The following is a 16918-nucleotide window of genomic DNA, read 5'->3' as shown; positions in this document are numbered from 1 at the left end:
CTTCAATTGGTACTCAAAACATCCCTAAAAATCTAACTATGAAGATAGGAAGATCTTATAAGGATTTGGCTTTGTCTTTGTCGTATCGTGACATTCGTATTATAGCACACAAGGAATCCAATTAAGGACTTTTGATTTTGCGCTTCAAACATCCATAAGGATTTAACTATTAAGATAGGAAGATCCTATGAGGATTTGGAATTTGTGTAGTGAAAATGTTTTGAAATTCATGTACTAAGTATGTTAGGTCAACATACGAAGTGTAGTATTCATGAAATCAAGGTGCTAGATGTAACAACTCTCGCCGAAATTACTATTTCTTACTTTATTAACCTCCAATAGGAAACCCTAATTGAGACCCCCAAGTAATATGGCATAACCCCTAAAATTTTCAGAACAATCGGAACTAGAATCAAGGCCCCTAAAACTCAAGGGGGGTAAACCCTAACTAAAAATTATCCCTCAAATTCGTTGTAAAACACGAATTTCTTCGAAAGTTGACTCACCAGGGCTATGTTAGACACGAGGCTACCCTAGCCTAAAAGTGGACCCGTCGCGCCACACGCCAGGACCAGGTGGGTCTGGCGCGCCACGCGGGGGAGACCATTTTCCAGCATATAAATCAGGGGTTTGGCACTTGCATGGTCGTATTGTTACGACGTCCAAATTCGTTTCCTACGTCAAGTTATTCACTGTTTCGTTCAAAAACACACACACGCACGAATCTCTGCTGCGACAACAGGGTAATAATCGGTCACTGCTACGATACAATGTCCGATCGATTGAAACCGATCCGATGGATGTTTAAGTGCTGCCCAAATTCGGGCTATACTTTGTCATTCGTCGTGAGGGTTTTGATTTCGTGAGCTTATCGTAAATGTTGTATTAAGTTACTGACCTAGTTTCGTGTGCATTGTTATTTACCTAGGTTACAAGGCTAAAATCAGTAGGCAAGGTTCTGTTATGTTAAACTTGCAATGTGAGTCATTCTCTTTTTATCAACAATGTTTTACAATACTCAAATTATTTTCAAAAGTTATAATTACAGGGATTAAGTCGTGGTTATCTTGAATCACTGGCACGTGGGGTATTGTGCACATTACTAATTTCTCACGGTTAGGTTAACAAACCTAACAGTGATAATCATCACTACTTGGGTAAAAGGGCCCAATAGTGGTATGACCATTGTCACCAGGGTGTGACACGGCGCCAGACAAAAATAAGATAGTAGCCATTGTTATCGCTCTTATGCTGTAATTTATACCTAATGTGTCGTTTTATATAACCTGAGTGACTCGCCAGTATTGTAACGCCCTGCTTTTTCATACTTTCCATAGTTCGAAAGCTCGACTTGTAATGCTATTTTTGGAAATCTTGTATTATTGTAGTCGTCTTTTCGTTGTAAAATCCGAGACTTGGATCATAAATAAAATTCGTATTTCTTTAAATTCACCATCTACATATTCATACATGTTCATACGTTCGAATTCATTGTACATCGAATCCCTATTTGTAATTCATACTTATACGATACTTATTCACGATGCATGTCCATGCTTGTCCTTAAATTGTTGATACCTAGAAACCTCTAATAATATGCTTATTTATACAACGGTTAATCATCTAATATGTGACATATACTTGTCACTTACAAACATGTTACATACTTGTACATTACACTTTTTACCTAGTTAAATCATGTTTTATTTCATATTTTACCTCGTTACAAGTTAGGGGAAACATTGTTGCATATTATTAGACAACTTCATTAACAAAATTACTCGTTATAATGTTTTAAAAATAAAAAAAAAATAAAGAAATATGGCAGCCCCAATTCAGCAAAATTCAGCCCCATATAGTTGGGTTTTGTGGGCTAGTTTCAAGGTGTAACCCCTTCTAAACACTTCCAAAGCCCAACCCATTGAAACCCTAATCCTTCCCCCTATAAATACCACTTATAACCAGCCTCTCTACCACTTTTGCAACAATAAAAACTCTCAAAACATCCTCCAAACCGTAGCTGAAAGCAAAGGTTCGAGCAGATTGACACCCCTTCACGAAAATGAGCATAACTCACTCATTTCTTAACGAAATCACTTGATTCTTTTTCCTACTTACTTGGATAATCATGGGGTTCGATTCCTAGACTTCTCCTTTGAGAAATCAGACCTGGAAATGCCCCGAAATCGTCCATACACTTATGGTTTGTTTTTATGTTCATCAAAAACTTGTTTAAACCTATGTAACTTGTGTTCAACACATCTCATACCTATGTCCTAGTGCTTACAACTTATCCCATGGTTGGTTAAGCTTAAAAACAAGGTTGAGACATTTAAAATCAGAGGATTAAACCTCATAAACTTGGTGTTTTGTCTAGGGTTTCAACCCACAAATCATGTCAAGCTTAGGTCTTGATGAATGAGTGATTAGGGAACAACTTGGGTTGTCCTACATACAATCCTCACGTGATTTGATGATTTCTCTATAGTTAGGTTGTTTATGTTATTGTGCAAATCCTAGTTCGTGACCCTCCTTGGTTGTTGTTACACCAAGTGAAGTGGTGAACATTCAAGGGGTTCCTAAATGGAAGCATGTCCTTCCTACCCCATACATGACATCTATGATAACACGAGGTGCCTAAATGAAGATTCTAATCTTCTACCTCCTACTTGAGTTATTGGACTAAATAATATGTAGTACTTAACCTAGATATATATATATATACACTCATTCGAACCTTTGATGTTGAACTCATGTTTATATGTTAAAGTAGTAGAACATCACCTAAGACCTAAACCTTGTTGTGATTCTTATGGGTGTTCAACTCATGAAAACATTATCATAACCCTTGTGGTTACCAAGTGTCATACAAGTGTTAAGTGTTGAAGATGATTATTTTCACATGCTATTCACATATCTTACTTTTTATGTTGTTTTGAATGCCGAATCTCGACTCTAAGCATACTTGAACTTTAACCCTACACATTCAATCTTCCAACCTCATCAACTCGTCAATAATTGGATAATTGGAAAGCATATGCAAACTTTGTGAGTATACTCGTATTTCCCCTTTTTACTTTTACCACTTTTGGGGTGTAACATGTTTATCTATCAACAAACTTACACATGAACATTTTGCTTAAACACATGAACATTCCTATAACATGCTTGTATACGTGATGGCTTGATGCTTTAAACTTGGATTAATCTTATTTGTCGAATTTATCATTAACTTCGTACGAGCCAAACCGTGACATATGTAGCGCTATAGAATTAACGAGCCGCCTCTTTATCTTCGGTTATGTCATGAGCATATTGTGTTTCCTTGGTTTGATATGTTAGACACATACCATATTTAAAGGCTTATCTTGAATCACATGCTTGCTATGAGGAATTGTTCAAAACTTATCTTTTGCTATGTACGTATCAAACTTGTATACTCGCCTTTGCTTTTGCATTGAATTGTATTTTTAAACATGTTACAGGTTGATGATGACGATGCTATGAAAAGAAGTAGCGTTGATGCCTAGATACACATATAGACGTTTAGGTTTAATATCTTGTATCAATTTTGCTTATGTTGTTATGTATTACTTTTGGAACTTGTTGTCATTTGAGTTTGTGTAATGTTGACTATTTGAAGTTATGAAATGAAATTGGGATTATTTAAATATTGTCACAAATAGCGTTATGATGTCTCTAGCAATCTTCACACTTCGTCTCATCCCGATGTTTCCGCCATTGGTTGGGGTGTGACAGATTGGTATCAGAGCCATAACTATAGGGAATTAGGAAAAGTAGGAATGCTTTAGCCTAGTCTATAGTTTTAGAGCCTTATTCTTATGTTTTACTTGAAACTACTTGCATGCTACCTTATTTGCTCTTATTTATTCTCTTTTGATCTTTTAAGCATATATGTCGCTTATGTGTTAACACTTGACATGCTATACTTGCTTTATTATGTGCTAATACATGTTTTATTGTCCCACTCATTATGTGCTATTTTTAATATGCTTCATTGTGAGTTTATATTTGTTGTTTATTCCTTTAACATACTCTTTCCCTCATGCATTTTACTCGACTATTCTAAATCCGTAAACACTCGAGACGAATTCACCAAAATAGGCGTGAAACCCACAGTTTGGTGAACGACTCTCAATCTACATATTCTTTTTTTTTTACACGAGATATCGCCATTAAGCTAGGAGTGAAATCCACATCTTAATGGTAAAACTCAAATTTCAAATTCTAGTGGACCCTCGTCAACATGTCGAAATTAAATTTTGACCCGACGAGTACCAACCACACTTAGGATACGAAATCGTCAAGTTAGGGGTGAAACCCGCACCTTGTCGACTAGTTCCAATTCTTGGTATTTTTTTTATAAATCCCGCCAAGTCTCGAAATTTCGATTGATTTGGGACATGTAGTAACCGGAAGGGTAAATACCGTTAACCGACTTGTCGGCGAGAGTATTTTACCTATTAGGCCAAAGCATGCTCCTCAAATTCAAAAGACTTTTCGACCACTTTGGTTAGTCAAAGTTCCGTTTTGGAACCATCTAAATTTTGATCGACATGTGTTCCTAATATTTATTTTATACGATGCAATCTTTCAAACTCGAGTATACTTTCGATATTCTCTTTCCATGCACACAACATATTGAACCTTTTCCATACATTTATATATATGCATGATTTCACATAATTTAAATTCATATTCCTTGTAACAACGAGTGGAGACATATCATTAAGATTGGAGTGATTTCCTTACCTTGACGATTAACTCCACTCCCCTTTTCTTAAAAACGACCTCACCAACGAGTTAGGGGTGATTCCCTTACCTAGGTGATCGTTACCAAAACGTCTCTTCAAAATACCTTATGATACAAACTCGATCATATTTTATACCCAAATTGTTTATCATTATTCAAAATACCCACTCATACCGATTTCAAAATGCATTGTTTTATCAAACGTACTTCTTATTCTACAATCTATTTTCACTCAACTCATATACGCGAGATTCATAATCATGTCTTAAAACGTTTTATTGCTCGAACTTCAAAACCTTACGAAATGCTACCTATCAATTTAATCGGCTCAATGAAACTCTTGCCCATGAACTTCATATTCGACTTAATCACTAAAACATGCTCACCTTCTACTTTTAATCAAAATCCAACCAACCTTTCTCAAATACTTATAAGATCTTATAGAAGTTATATGATTGTTTTACCAAATACCCTTTTTAACATCAACAAATCATTTGTTAATTTTTTTTAATCACTAAGTGCTTTTGCTAAATTTCTCTTCTAAGAATCCTAGTTTTCACAAGAACCTACTAAATTCAAAATTTCTTATTTGATGAAACGAACTTACTTTTTAATGAAAACCTTTTTCCTACACCAATTTACAAAACACGTGGGCAAGAAGACTTCATAGGGACCGACCATTTTTTTCGGATTACGTAAACCCTTTTAAACAAAATTAGCATTTCTATTTGTTACAAAATACGTTATGCATAACCAACGAGTACTTTATGTTCCTTTACATATACAACCTATATTCTACCTTTCAAACCAAGCTCAATCTAATTTTGATTCGACAAACTCAACGTTTTGTTTAAACAACTATACATGCACATCATCATACACATTTTAGTCGATATCTCGCGATAACATCATTTATATCGTCCGTATCTACATACTTAACCTTTTTTTTCCGCAATGTCTCAACGTACACTATATACGCAATATTTATTATTCATACCTATACCTATGTTCATATGTTTATGCTTGTACTTATACACATACTACTTACACGTTTATGTTTATGCTCATACATACATGCGTATTCATAGTTAAACTTATGCTCATACTTTCATCCATACTCATGATTCATACATTCGTACCTATACGCGAGGGTAATCCAAGAGATTTGCTTGCATGGGTCCCATACATACTTAAGCATGGACTTGCTTACATACTACATTCTTACACGTGCACATTCTAAATTTTTATGTATACCCGGATTCATACACAACTAGTACAAGCTATGCAGATCATGCGACGATCAAAATAATCGCGGGTGCACACGGGATTATAGTGATAGGTGTATGAGAACCATAGAGTGTACTACAGTGTATGGTAAGACACGGAACGTAACCTGACACCGAATACGAGACAGACGTGACATGGTCAAAACATGGTGGATACGCCGCTGGTACTTCCTATATATAAGTGTTTCACCATGTTACCAAACCGTCGTAAAACGTGCCATGAGAAATTCAGTGTTTTGCAGACCCTTTGACCTAATACAAACTTTAAATAACTCACAAACGCATTATATCCGATTATCCATGACGAGACTTCATCTTTAACACGCTACTTTCGTCTATCTAATACTTATATCATTCATATACTTGCATTCATTTAGTGTCAATTGTTCACCCCATACTCCTATTATTCTCCATTATCCTTTCTTTCATATGAACCCCGTTCGCAATCAAGCTTGTTTAAACATTCAAATCCTAACTTATCTCATTACCTTTAAAACCATCTTCCTATTCTTTACTCTTATGTAAATGTACTTAGTATACCTTTAACGCGTTATTCAAAGTACCAAATCTTTTCGTTACTCTCAATAAACAATTTTTACGAAAATGTGATTTTTATACTATCCTTTAGATTCCCCATGCAAACTACCACACTTTTCATCAAAATACTAAACGCATTATACGAAAGTTATACTTCTTGGATATCATATTTTAAAGATACCTCTCCATTCTGGGACGTTCAAACTTATTTAAACTCCTTTGCCTATGCGCACGCATACACGTTTTACCTATGCTTAAATGCCTCAACTCATTTTAGTCAAACAAATTTCTATCCTATCGTTCTTCAAAATTTCGTACTTTTCTAAACATTTCAAAACTCCCAAGTCTCGATTCTTTTAGCCAAAATGCTTTTTCTCCAAGGTCTTCCTCTTGAATAAATTTCGGGACGAAATTTCCTAAAGGAGGGGAGACTGTAACGCCCTGCTTTTTCATACTTTCCATAGTTAGAAAGCTCGACTTGTAATGCTATTTTTGGAAATCTTGTATTATTGTAGTCGTCTTTTCGTTGTAAAATCCGAGACTTGGATCATAAATAAAATTCGTATTTCTTTAAATTCACCATCTACATATTCATACATGTTCATACGTTCGAATTCATTGTACATCGAATCCTTATTTGTAATTCATACTTATACGATACTTATTCACGATGCATGTCCATGCTTGTCCTTAAATTGTTGATACCTAGAAACCTCTAATAATATGCTTATTTATACAACGGTTAATCATCTAATATGTGACATATACTTGTCCCTTACAAACATGTTACATACTTGTAAATTACACTTTTTACCTAGTTAAATCATGTTTTATTTCATATTTTACCTTTTTACAAGTTAGGGGAAACATTGTTGCATATTATTAGACAACTTCATTAACAAAATTACTCGTTATAATGTTTTAAAAATAAAAAAAAAATATAGAAATATGGCAGCCCCAATTCAGCAAAATTCAGCCCCATATAGTTGGGTTTTGTGGGCTAGTTTCAAGGTGTAACCCCTTCTAAACACTTCCAAAGCCCAACCCATTGAAACCCTAATCCTTCCCCCTATAAATACCACTTATAACCAGCCTCTCTACCACTTTTGCAACACTAAAAACTCTCAAAACATCCTCCAAACCGTAGCTGAAAGCAAAGGTTCGAGCAGATTGACACCCCTTCACGAAAATGAGCATAACTCACTCATTTCTTAACGAAATCACTTGATTCTTTTTCCTACTTACTTGGATAATCATGGGGTTCGATTCCTAGACTTCTCCTTGGAGAAATCAGACCTGGAAATGCCCCGAAATCGTCCATAAACTTTCTGTTTGTTTTTATGTTCATCAAAAACTTGTTTAAACCTATGTAACTTGTGTTCAACACATCTCATACCTATGTCCTAATGCTTACAACTTATCCCATGGTTGGTTAAGCTTAAAAACAAGGTTGAGACATTTAAAATCAGAGGATTAAACCTCATAAACTTGGTGTTTTGTCTAGGGTTTCAACCCACAAATCATGTCAAGCTTAGGTCTTGATGAATGAGTGATTAGGGAACAACTTGGGTTGTCCTACATACAATCCTCACGTGATTTGATGATTTCTCTATAGTTAGGTTGTTTATGTTATTGTGCAAATCCTAGTTCGTGACCCTCCTTGGTTGTTGTTACACCAAGTGAAGTGGTGAACATTCAAGGGGTTCCTAAATGGAAGCATGTCCTTCCTACCCCATACATGACATCTATGATAACACGAGGTGCCTAAATGAAGATTCTAATCTTCTACCTCCTACTTGAGTTATTGGACTAAATAATATGTAGTACTTAACCTAGATATATATATATATATATACACTCATTCGAACCTTTGATGTTGAACTCATGTTTATATGTTAAAGTAGTAGAACATCACCTAAGACCTAAACCTTGTTGTGATTCTTATGGGTGTTCAACTCATGAAAACATTATCATAACCCTTGTGGTTACCAAGTGTCATACAAGTGTTAAGTGTTGAAGATGATTATTTTCACATGCTATTCACATATCTTACTTTTTATGTTGTTTTGAATGCCGAATCTCGACTCTAAGCATACTTGAACTTTAACCCTACACATTCAATCTTCCAACCTCATCAACTCGTCAATAATTGGATAATTGGAAAGCATATGCAAACTTTGTGAGTATACTCGTATTTCCCCTTTTTACTTTTACCACTTTTGGGGTGTAACATGTTTATCTATCAACAAACTTACACATGAACATTTTGCTTAAACACATGAACATTCCTATAACATGCTTGTATACGTGATGGCTTGATGCTTTAAACTTGGATTAATCTTATGTGTCGAATTTATCATTAACTTCGTACGAGCCAAACCGTGACATATGTAGCACTATAGGATTAACGACCCGCCTCTTTATCTTCGGTTATGTCATGAGCATATTGTGTTTCCTTGGTTTGATATGTTAGACACATACCATATTTAAAGGCTTATCTTGAATCACATGCTTGCTATGAGGAATTGTTCAAAACTTATCTTTTGCTATGTACGTATCAAACTTGTATACTCGCCTTTGCTTTTGCATTGAATTGTATTTTTAAACATGTTACAGGTTGATGATGACGATGCTATGAAAAGAAGTAGCGTTGATGCCTAGATACACATATAGACGTTTAGGTTTAATATGTTGTATCAATTTTGCTTATGTTGTTATGTATTACTTTTGGAACTTGTTGTCATTTGAGTTTGTGTAATGTTGACTATTTGAAGTTATGAAATGAAATTGGGATTATTTAAATATTGTCACAAATAGCGTTATGATGTCTCTAGCAATCTTCACACTTCGTCTCATCCCGATGTTTCCGCCATTGGTTGGGGTGTGACAAGTATTTCCCCGCTGATAAAATCTTTTTAAACATGTTTCAGGTGACTTACTGTGAACCAAGGAAAAGTGCTACGGAGTAATAAAAAGCTTGAAGTGGTGGCTCCATAAAATAAATAAACCTGTTTTGTAAAATAAGGGATTTCCTCGTGAAATTCCCCTTTACTGTAAATTATGGGGTTGTCCCAAATTGTGAAATAAAATAATTGGGCATTTTCAAGTTTTAAAAGATCCTGTTAAACTTCCGCTGTCAAATCAAATAATAAATACCACGGGTTCTGTCCCGCGGCTCCTGGACCGGGTAACACCGGGACGGGGGCCGTGACACTAGATATGCTAAGTCAGCATATGATGCAAGAAGGGTCCTTGAAATCAATGTGCTAGGCACGTTAAGTCAACATACGAAGCAAAAATGTTATTGATAATCGTATACATAGTCATATAGCATAGGTCCAATTAAGGATTTATGAAAGTACCTTTAGATATCAAATCAAGGATTTGAAATGGTATTTCAAGTATCTGTTTAAGAATTTGTAATTTGTACCTTATACTTTGTTTCTTAAAAGAAACGAGTAATTAGGATTTTCGGGAAGATCACGAGTGATCATAAAAAATGAAAGAACCACATGAGTAGTTTGTTTTGCAAGGAACACGGTTCCTTGGCGTCGGCATCGTAGGGGTATGTCACACATACACACAATCGTATCAGTTTTGTTAATAAAAGTGAAGCAACAAATTTATTTATATATCAACTGAATTGTTTCAAGCGTCAAATACAACAACAAGGAAAATACAAAAGTCTAATTGTTCACTGCTGCATTGTCATTTACGTTTGCCTCATTTATGTTAAACACTCGTCCACGTGCTGGATTTGCGTTAACAAGCCTCGGGCAATTGTTCCGATAGTGAGTAAGATCACCACAGTTGTAGCACGATCCAGGTGGAAATGGTGCTTGAGCAGTAGCAGGATTTGCAGCAACTTGGTTTTGGATAGCATGACAGCATGTATTGACCAAATGTCCCAACCGCCCACAGTGGGTACATTTGTGACCTGGTGTTTGTTCCAGATGATGACGGTTGCATTTGTTGCACAAAGGTGCAGTGCCAACGTAGTTTTTCCTAGTACGAGGCTGTGTTGGCTGGTTTGGTGCAACCTGATTATTTAGAGCAACTACTGCGAAGTTTTGTGATGCCTTACGCTTCTTCGACTTTTTGGAGGACTCAGTCTGTTTATCCTTTGGTTTTTCTTGTGCAGACTCGTCAGATGGTTTATGGTCGCCTTTTCGGAAAAGCTTACCCTTCCTGATTTGAGATTCAGTCAGGGTAGCAGACAGTTCAATGGCCTGTCTGATGGTAGTAGGGTTGCTACCAGTAACAATGTCCTGAACTGGGTCAGGGAGGCCGTCAATGTACTTTTCGATTGCCTTATCCAAAGAGGGGACTATGTATTCACTTGAGATTGCAAATATCCTTGATTAAGTGTCCTAACAAAACTCGGAATTCAAGGAATCAAGTGGCACCTAGTATGGAATCACTATGTTAAATAATCGATACCTAAATCGGAAAATTGGGTAGAATGAGGTCTCGTAAACCAAATGAGTATTGGAACTCAGGTGATATGGCTTAACAAAGCCTACATTCTAAATTGGAACCTATCCTAAGTGCTTATGACCCGTTACGACCCGTTAAGGTAGTCTACGCTACTTTAACGCGTCGTTCGCGCGAATGCGCGTTCGAGACGCCTAACTAGTCCTATGACAAGTATTATATGCCCTAACATGTTTAAATATGTTTCATAATCAGTTTAAGTGACAAAATTTAGGTTACATATGCTTAAATTCAAATTATGCATGAAAAGGGCATTTTGGTCATTTACCTAAGGCATATAAACTGCCTATCATACAACTAATTAAACTAAGTGACCATAAGGTATAACCTCAGAAAGTTATTCCCTGTACAACTATGGTCACAAAATATGCTTGGTCGGATCCTAACAAACGACCAAACGGGTCGGATTCGAAAGTCTAAGCGGTTGTCAAGACCGCTTGACTTACGACCCTATACAAGCACTAGACTAAAAGTGAACTAAGTTAGAAAATAGGTTTGATATCAAAACAAAGTGTTTGGATACCCGAAAATAGCTTCGTTGCAAAATACGCATAAATACGCATTTTGACCGAAACATTGACTCGTCACTACGCCTAATCAACGTGGTAATCAGTAGGTATAGTCACAAGGACTATAACCATCGTGATTACGCTCACGTTGCAAAGTTCAAACGAACTTTGTGTTGATCAATTCATGGTCAAAGCAGAAAGTCAAACACTGTTTGACTTTCATGCTTGAAATGCATAACCAAGCATGAAGGAGACTTACAAAAGGTCCAAGCTTTGATCGAGAACAAGAAAACTGAAGAAAGGAGCCTTCAACCAAGAAGGGATAGCCCCAATAGCAGATTAGAGAAGAAAATTATGAAGTGAGCAATTTGAAATGAAAATTGATGGGTTTATATAGAAATTCAAGAACCGTTAGGATCATTCCACATGTTTAGAGCTTTGATCATAGCCATACATTTGTTACCCACTGATTTAGATACTAGGGGAGTCCAAGTACCAGCCCAAAGTATGTTAAAACCATGTAAAAAAACCCAAGGAACAGCTACTGGTTGCGGGTTCAATGTTTCTGCCCAGACAGGGCCGTCGCGTGGCGCGAGCAACTTTCCAGAATTGACAAAACAGGTCCCTACACGCACAAAACTTGATTTCCGACGCGTTTAAGCCCCGTTAACCCATTTTCAAGGCTCAATAATGAAGTAAAAGTATAGGGGACATGAAATATCTTGAAAATATCTCGGATGTCAGTTCGTTTGGTCGTACGGTCACGTTATTCGGTTAATTACGACGAAAACTCGAATGGACGCGAAATCGATCCAAATTACGCGACGAATTGTATTTTTGCATTCCAATCACTAAAATAAAATATTTTAATGATTACAGAAATTTTTGGATGTCCGGATATGTTCAGAACGTAAGATATGCGCGTAATTGCAAACTTATGCACTTTTTGACGCTTTTAGTCCCTATTGATCAAATAAGCATATTTTCGCATACCGAACCCCTCAAAGCCTATTTCTAAGCTATGTAAAGGATATTTAGGGTATGTTTAGCTTATGATCAAGTTCCGGAATGTTCGTTACTATACAAATCGGCAGACTTTCGTAGTTTGTCGTAAATAGTCCCTGTGATCGAATAAACTTGTTTTCGACACACCAAACCCTTCAAAACTTATTTCTAAGTTATGTAAAGGTTATTTATGGTATGTTAAGCCTATATCACTGTTCCGGAGTGTTTGTCGTGTTAAACAGATTACTTTTACGCATCAGTTTGCGTATAACTTTCCAGAAAGCGATTTAAAGTTTTAAATTGAACTAGGATTGATATGTGCAAAAGTCACATGGAATTGTATAAATTCCTAGCATGAAACACAAGATTTCATTGATTTGCATTTGTATGATGGTCGTAGAGACACAGATGTCACACCTGCTATAATGAAAGGTAGTTATATCAGAGATCTTTCTTTCTGATATAAATATCCCACATATAGTATTTATAAAAGACTTTTTTTTGTAGACTTGTAGTAGTTGATCTATTCATCAATACCTGTTAGATATCATGTATTTCTAAAGATTTCTTGTTTCGTCAATGAATGTTGATATACGTGTTTTTTGGTTCTGAATTTGCTAGAATATTTGAACAATGTGGAGGCAACGTCATCGACCATTGATAAGGATGGTTGGCTACATACATGAGACATTGTTTATTTTGACCAAGACGGGTATTTGTATATAGTTGATCGCGTTAAAGAGATGATAAAGTACAAAGGGTTTCAGGTAATCAAATAAATGAAAGGCTTTACTACAAAAGAGAGTAAAATTAGTTACTTTAAATGAATAAGATGATTGAGCTGCAGATTGCTCTTGGTGATTTAGAGGATGTGCTTGCATCTCATCCAGCCATTCTTGATGTTGTAGTAACAGGGTGAGTGTGACTAATTTCTTTCTGATTTTGTTGTCATTTGATATAATTAAAAAAAAGATGTGGATGATACATGAACTTTAGAAATCTCAAAATAGAACTGCCTATTGTTATTTTTTGTAAAAAGACTCATAATATGTCAAATCCAATATAAACAAAGATTTCCATGCAAATATAAGGCCATTTTTTTGGTTTTTTGAGGTTATCAAATATTTTTTGGAAAGTGTACTAAATTGTGTAAATTTGCAAGTCAAAACATATACTTTTGGACAAGTCAATGAAAATAATCTCATCACATAACAAGAATTTAAAGTTACTTTCATTTTTTAATTGGATTTGTGATATTGTTTTCGATCTGCGTACTAAACAAAATCAGAGATGAGGAAGCAGGAGAGATTTCGGTGGCGTTTGTGGTGATGAAGCCCGGAGCTGAAGCTTCTGTGTCTAGCATCATTGACTTTGTATCCAAAGAGGTCCGAATCAATATTTGCAATCCAAACAATCTTTATAATGTTGGCTGCAAGTTGTAGAGGTGGTAAAATGTGTGGGTCGGTTCATTGGTTGGGGTGGGTAAATGGGTCATAGAAGGTGTTTTGATGCGGGTCAAGTCGACCCACAATCACTTTTTTCTCCACCTTTTGATATTTTTGTGTTATTTATGTGCAAAATATGACTGTTAAAACTATATATTCACATAAATAATCAAAGTTTTTCTAATATATTGTCAAAATCATTATTTGCAATCTGAACATTCTGATAATGCTGGCTGCAAGTCATATGGGTGGCAAAATAGGCGGGCGGGTGGGTAAATGGGTCAAAGAAGCTATATTTCGGGTCAAGCCAACCCACAATCACTTTTTATCTATACTATATCTTTAATGCATATTGCAAGGGCAAGAATGGTCATTTGCCACTTTTTCAACAAGTACAACACTTGAAGCTTTATGTAGAATACTTCAAAGCATAACCCAACTAAAATAAAGTTAAATGGCTCCATATACATCTTTCAAACACAGCTGAAATCTACTGGGCGGGATCTCAAATTTGCGGGCGGGATCTCAAATATTTATTTTATTTTATGTGTGAACCTACTGGGTGTGACAGTTGTGCCTTTACAACCATCATACAAATACGAATCCAATGAAATCTTGTGTTTCATTATTTCTCATTTTCTGTTTTAAAATCGCCGACAAGCGTAGAAAACCCTTAGGATTCGCCATGGGCGATCGTGTTCTATTGAAAGTCTCACCCTAGAAGGGTGTAGTTTGTTTTAGGAAACGAGGCAAACTTAACCCGCGTTAGGTTGGGCCGTTTAAGATTTTAGAAAGAATCGGTATGATGTCTTATAGACTCGAATTGCCTGATGAACTCAGTAGCATACACAACATCTTTCACTTCTCTAACTTAAAGAAGTGTTTGTTTGATGAAACACTTATGGTTCCTTTCAAAGAACTAAAAATCGATGGCAAGTTGCAATTTATCGAGGAACCGGTTGAAATCATAGACCGGGAAGTCAAGGTCCATAAACACTGTCGGATACCTATCGTAAGAGTTTGTTGGAACTCAAAGCGTGGACCGGAGTTCACGTGGGAACGCAAGGATCAGATGATGCTCAAGTATCCTCATTTATTCAAAACCAGTGAACCTAACACTGATACGACTAGCGAATTTCAGGACGAAATTCCCTTTCAACTTGGGGATGATGTGGTACCCGAGGAAAACCCACAGTCATCTTAACTTATCTATTCACTCTTCTGTGACTGCTTATCAAATTTCAGGACGAAATTTCTTTCAACTTGGGGATGATGTGACAACCTGCAATTTCAGGTTAATACTTTAACCTAACCACAGTTCGTTTAGACATACTGTAACACCCCGTGTTTCGAAAGTCAAAGTCAAGGTCAAGATTGAAGTCAAAGGAAGAAAAGATTGCTAATTACGATCTGTCACTCTTTGCTTAACTACTATTTTAACTTCTTTGACTTGTAGATAATCTATTTATTTTATCACATTTGTTGTATTATGTGGAGTCCTTGTTAATAATCGAGGTTTAATCGAGTTCTATCTCTTGTTTTATCGCTTATCACTTATCGCAATCGCATTCGCAACCCGAATTATGCGTTCTGGATATTGTTTTACGTGTGTGTGTTACTTATGTGTTACTTGTGCATGTTTATTTATTAATTGTTTGTGGTGATTAATCGTAAGGCAATCGTAACTCTATCGCAAATGAATCACAAACGCTAAACGCAAGTTATTTATGATGATTGTATGTTAGATATAGTAGTTAAGTTATTTGTGTAACTAATGGGTAACTCTATCGCGCCGCTTAATCGAAACTCGCATCGCAAAACCCAACGCACGAAACGAAACGCCAAAACTCGAAGCGTCGAAGCCACTCGATCGAGTGACCGCTCGATTGGATGGCCAACCGATTGGATTGCCATCTAATTGGATTGCCGTCCGATCGGAGAGTCATCCGATCGGTGACCCACTCGACCCTATGCACTTTCCTTTTTGGGAAACCCTATGAATACCCTCCTGTCACATCATTTGTGATGTGATAGCTCCTTTGCTCGACCAGCTCCCTCAAGCACACTGCTCTCTCGATTTCTCGCGATTCTTGTAAGTTTTCAACCTAAATCTTGTACTTCTATGATCTACACGCACTCCTTCATCTTTTTCACCTTTGAATCTTCACTTTTAACCATGAAATCAACGGATTTGAGGTGTTCTAGGATGATGTCATCATGGAGTTTGTGACACTTCGGGTTTTCCCGAGCAACCATTTCTGTATTCAACCTACTTGTATATATATAAGCGCGAGTTATATTAAATGAAAGTTTGTGAACATCGTGGCGTGCTAATTGAGATAACATGTACGTATTAATATGTGTATGTATATATATATATATATATATGTGTGTATGAGTGTGTATATATAATTGATAAGGGAGTCGCAACCATGAGTCAACTCGAAACCCTTGGTCTCGAGTGAACAGTACACATATTAATGGCCGGTTGCCGGTTTGGATTGGGCCATATGGAAGCCCAAGTCGCAACCACACCCTAACCCACTCGTGACACTATATAAACCGACCCTCCCCTCCCTTAACCATTTTTACAACACTCCTCTCACACCCTCCTCTCACACTTAAACCCTAAAACCCTACAAACACCCACATTCACCATCATCCTCTCATTCCCTCTTGAACTCTACCGGAGACCACACCCCTCGGATCAAGCCGACAACATCAAGCTCTCGAACACAAGCTCTCACTCTCACACGGGACACTTGGAACTTCCTTCAACCACTTTCCATATCTCCATACCCATCCGGTTAGTTTGTGGGTGTATGTCTATATAATTGATAAGTGCTAGAGCTTTTAAATGAGACAAAT

At 36.5% G+C, this 16918-nt stretch overlaps 1 pseudogene; it reads left to right on the top strand.

Annotated features, from left to right (window-relative positions):
* LOC118479619 overlaps positions 1-14047 on the top strand; it is a 49855-nt pseudogene extending 35808 nt beyond the window's left edge.
* The last annotated feature ends 2871 nt before the right edge of the window (positions 14048-16918 follow it).

Source organism: Helianthus annuus, chromosome 6 (genome assembly GCF_002127325.2).
Source record: "Helianthus annuus cultivar XRQ/B chromosome 6, HanXRQr2.0-SUNRISE, whole genome shotgun sequence".
Lineage (NCBI taxonomy): Eukaryota > Viridiplantae > Streptophyta > Magnoliopsida > Asterales > Asteraceae > Helianthus > Helianthus annuus.
Note: the sequence above shows the minus strand (reverse complement) of the source record. Positions and strands in the feature narration are given on the sequence as shown.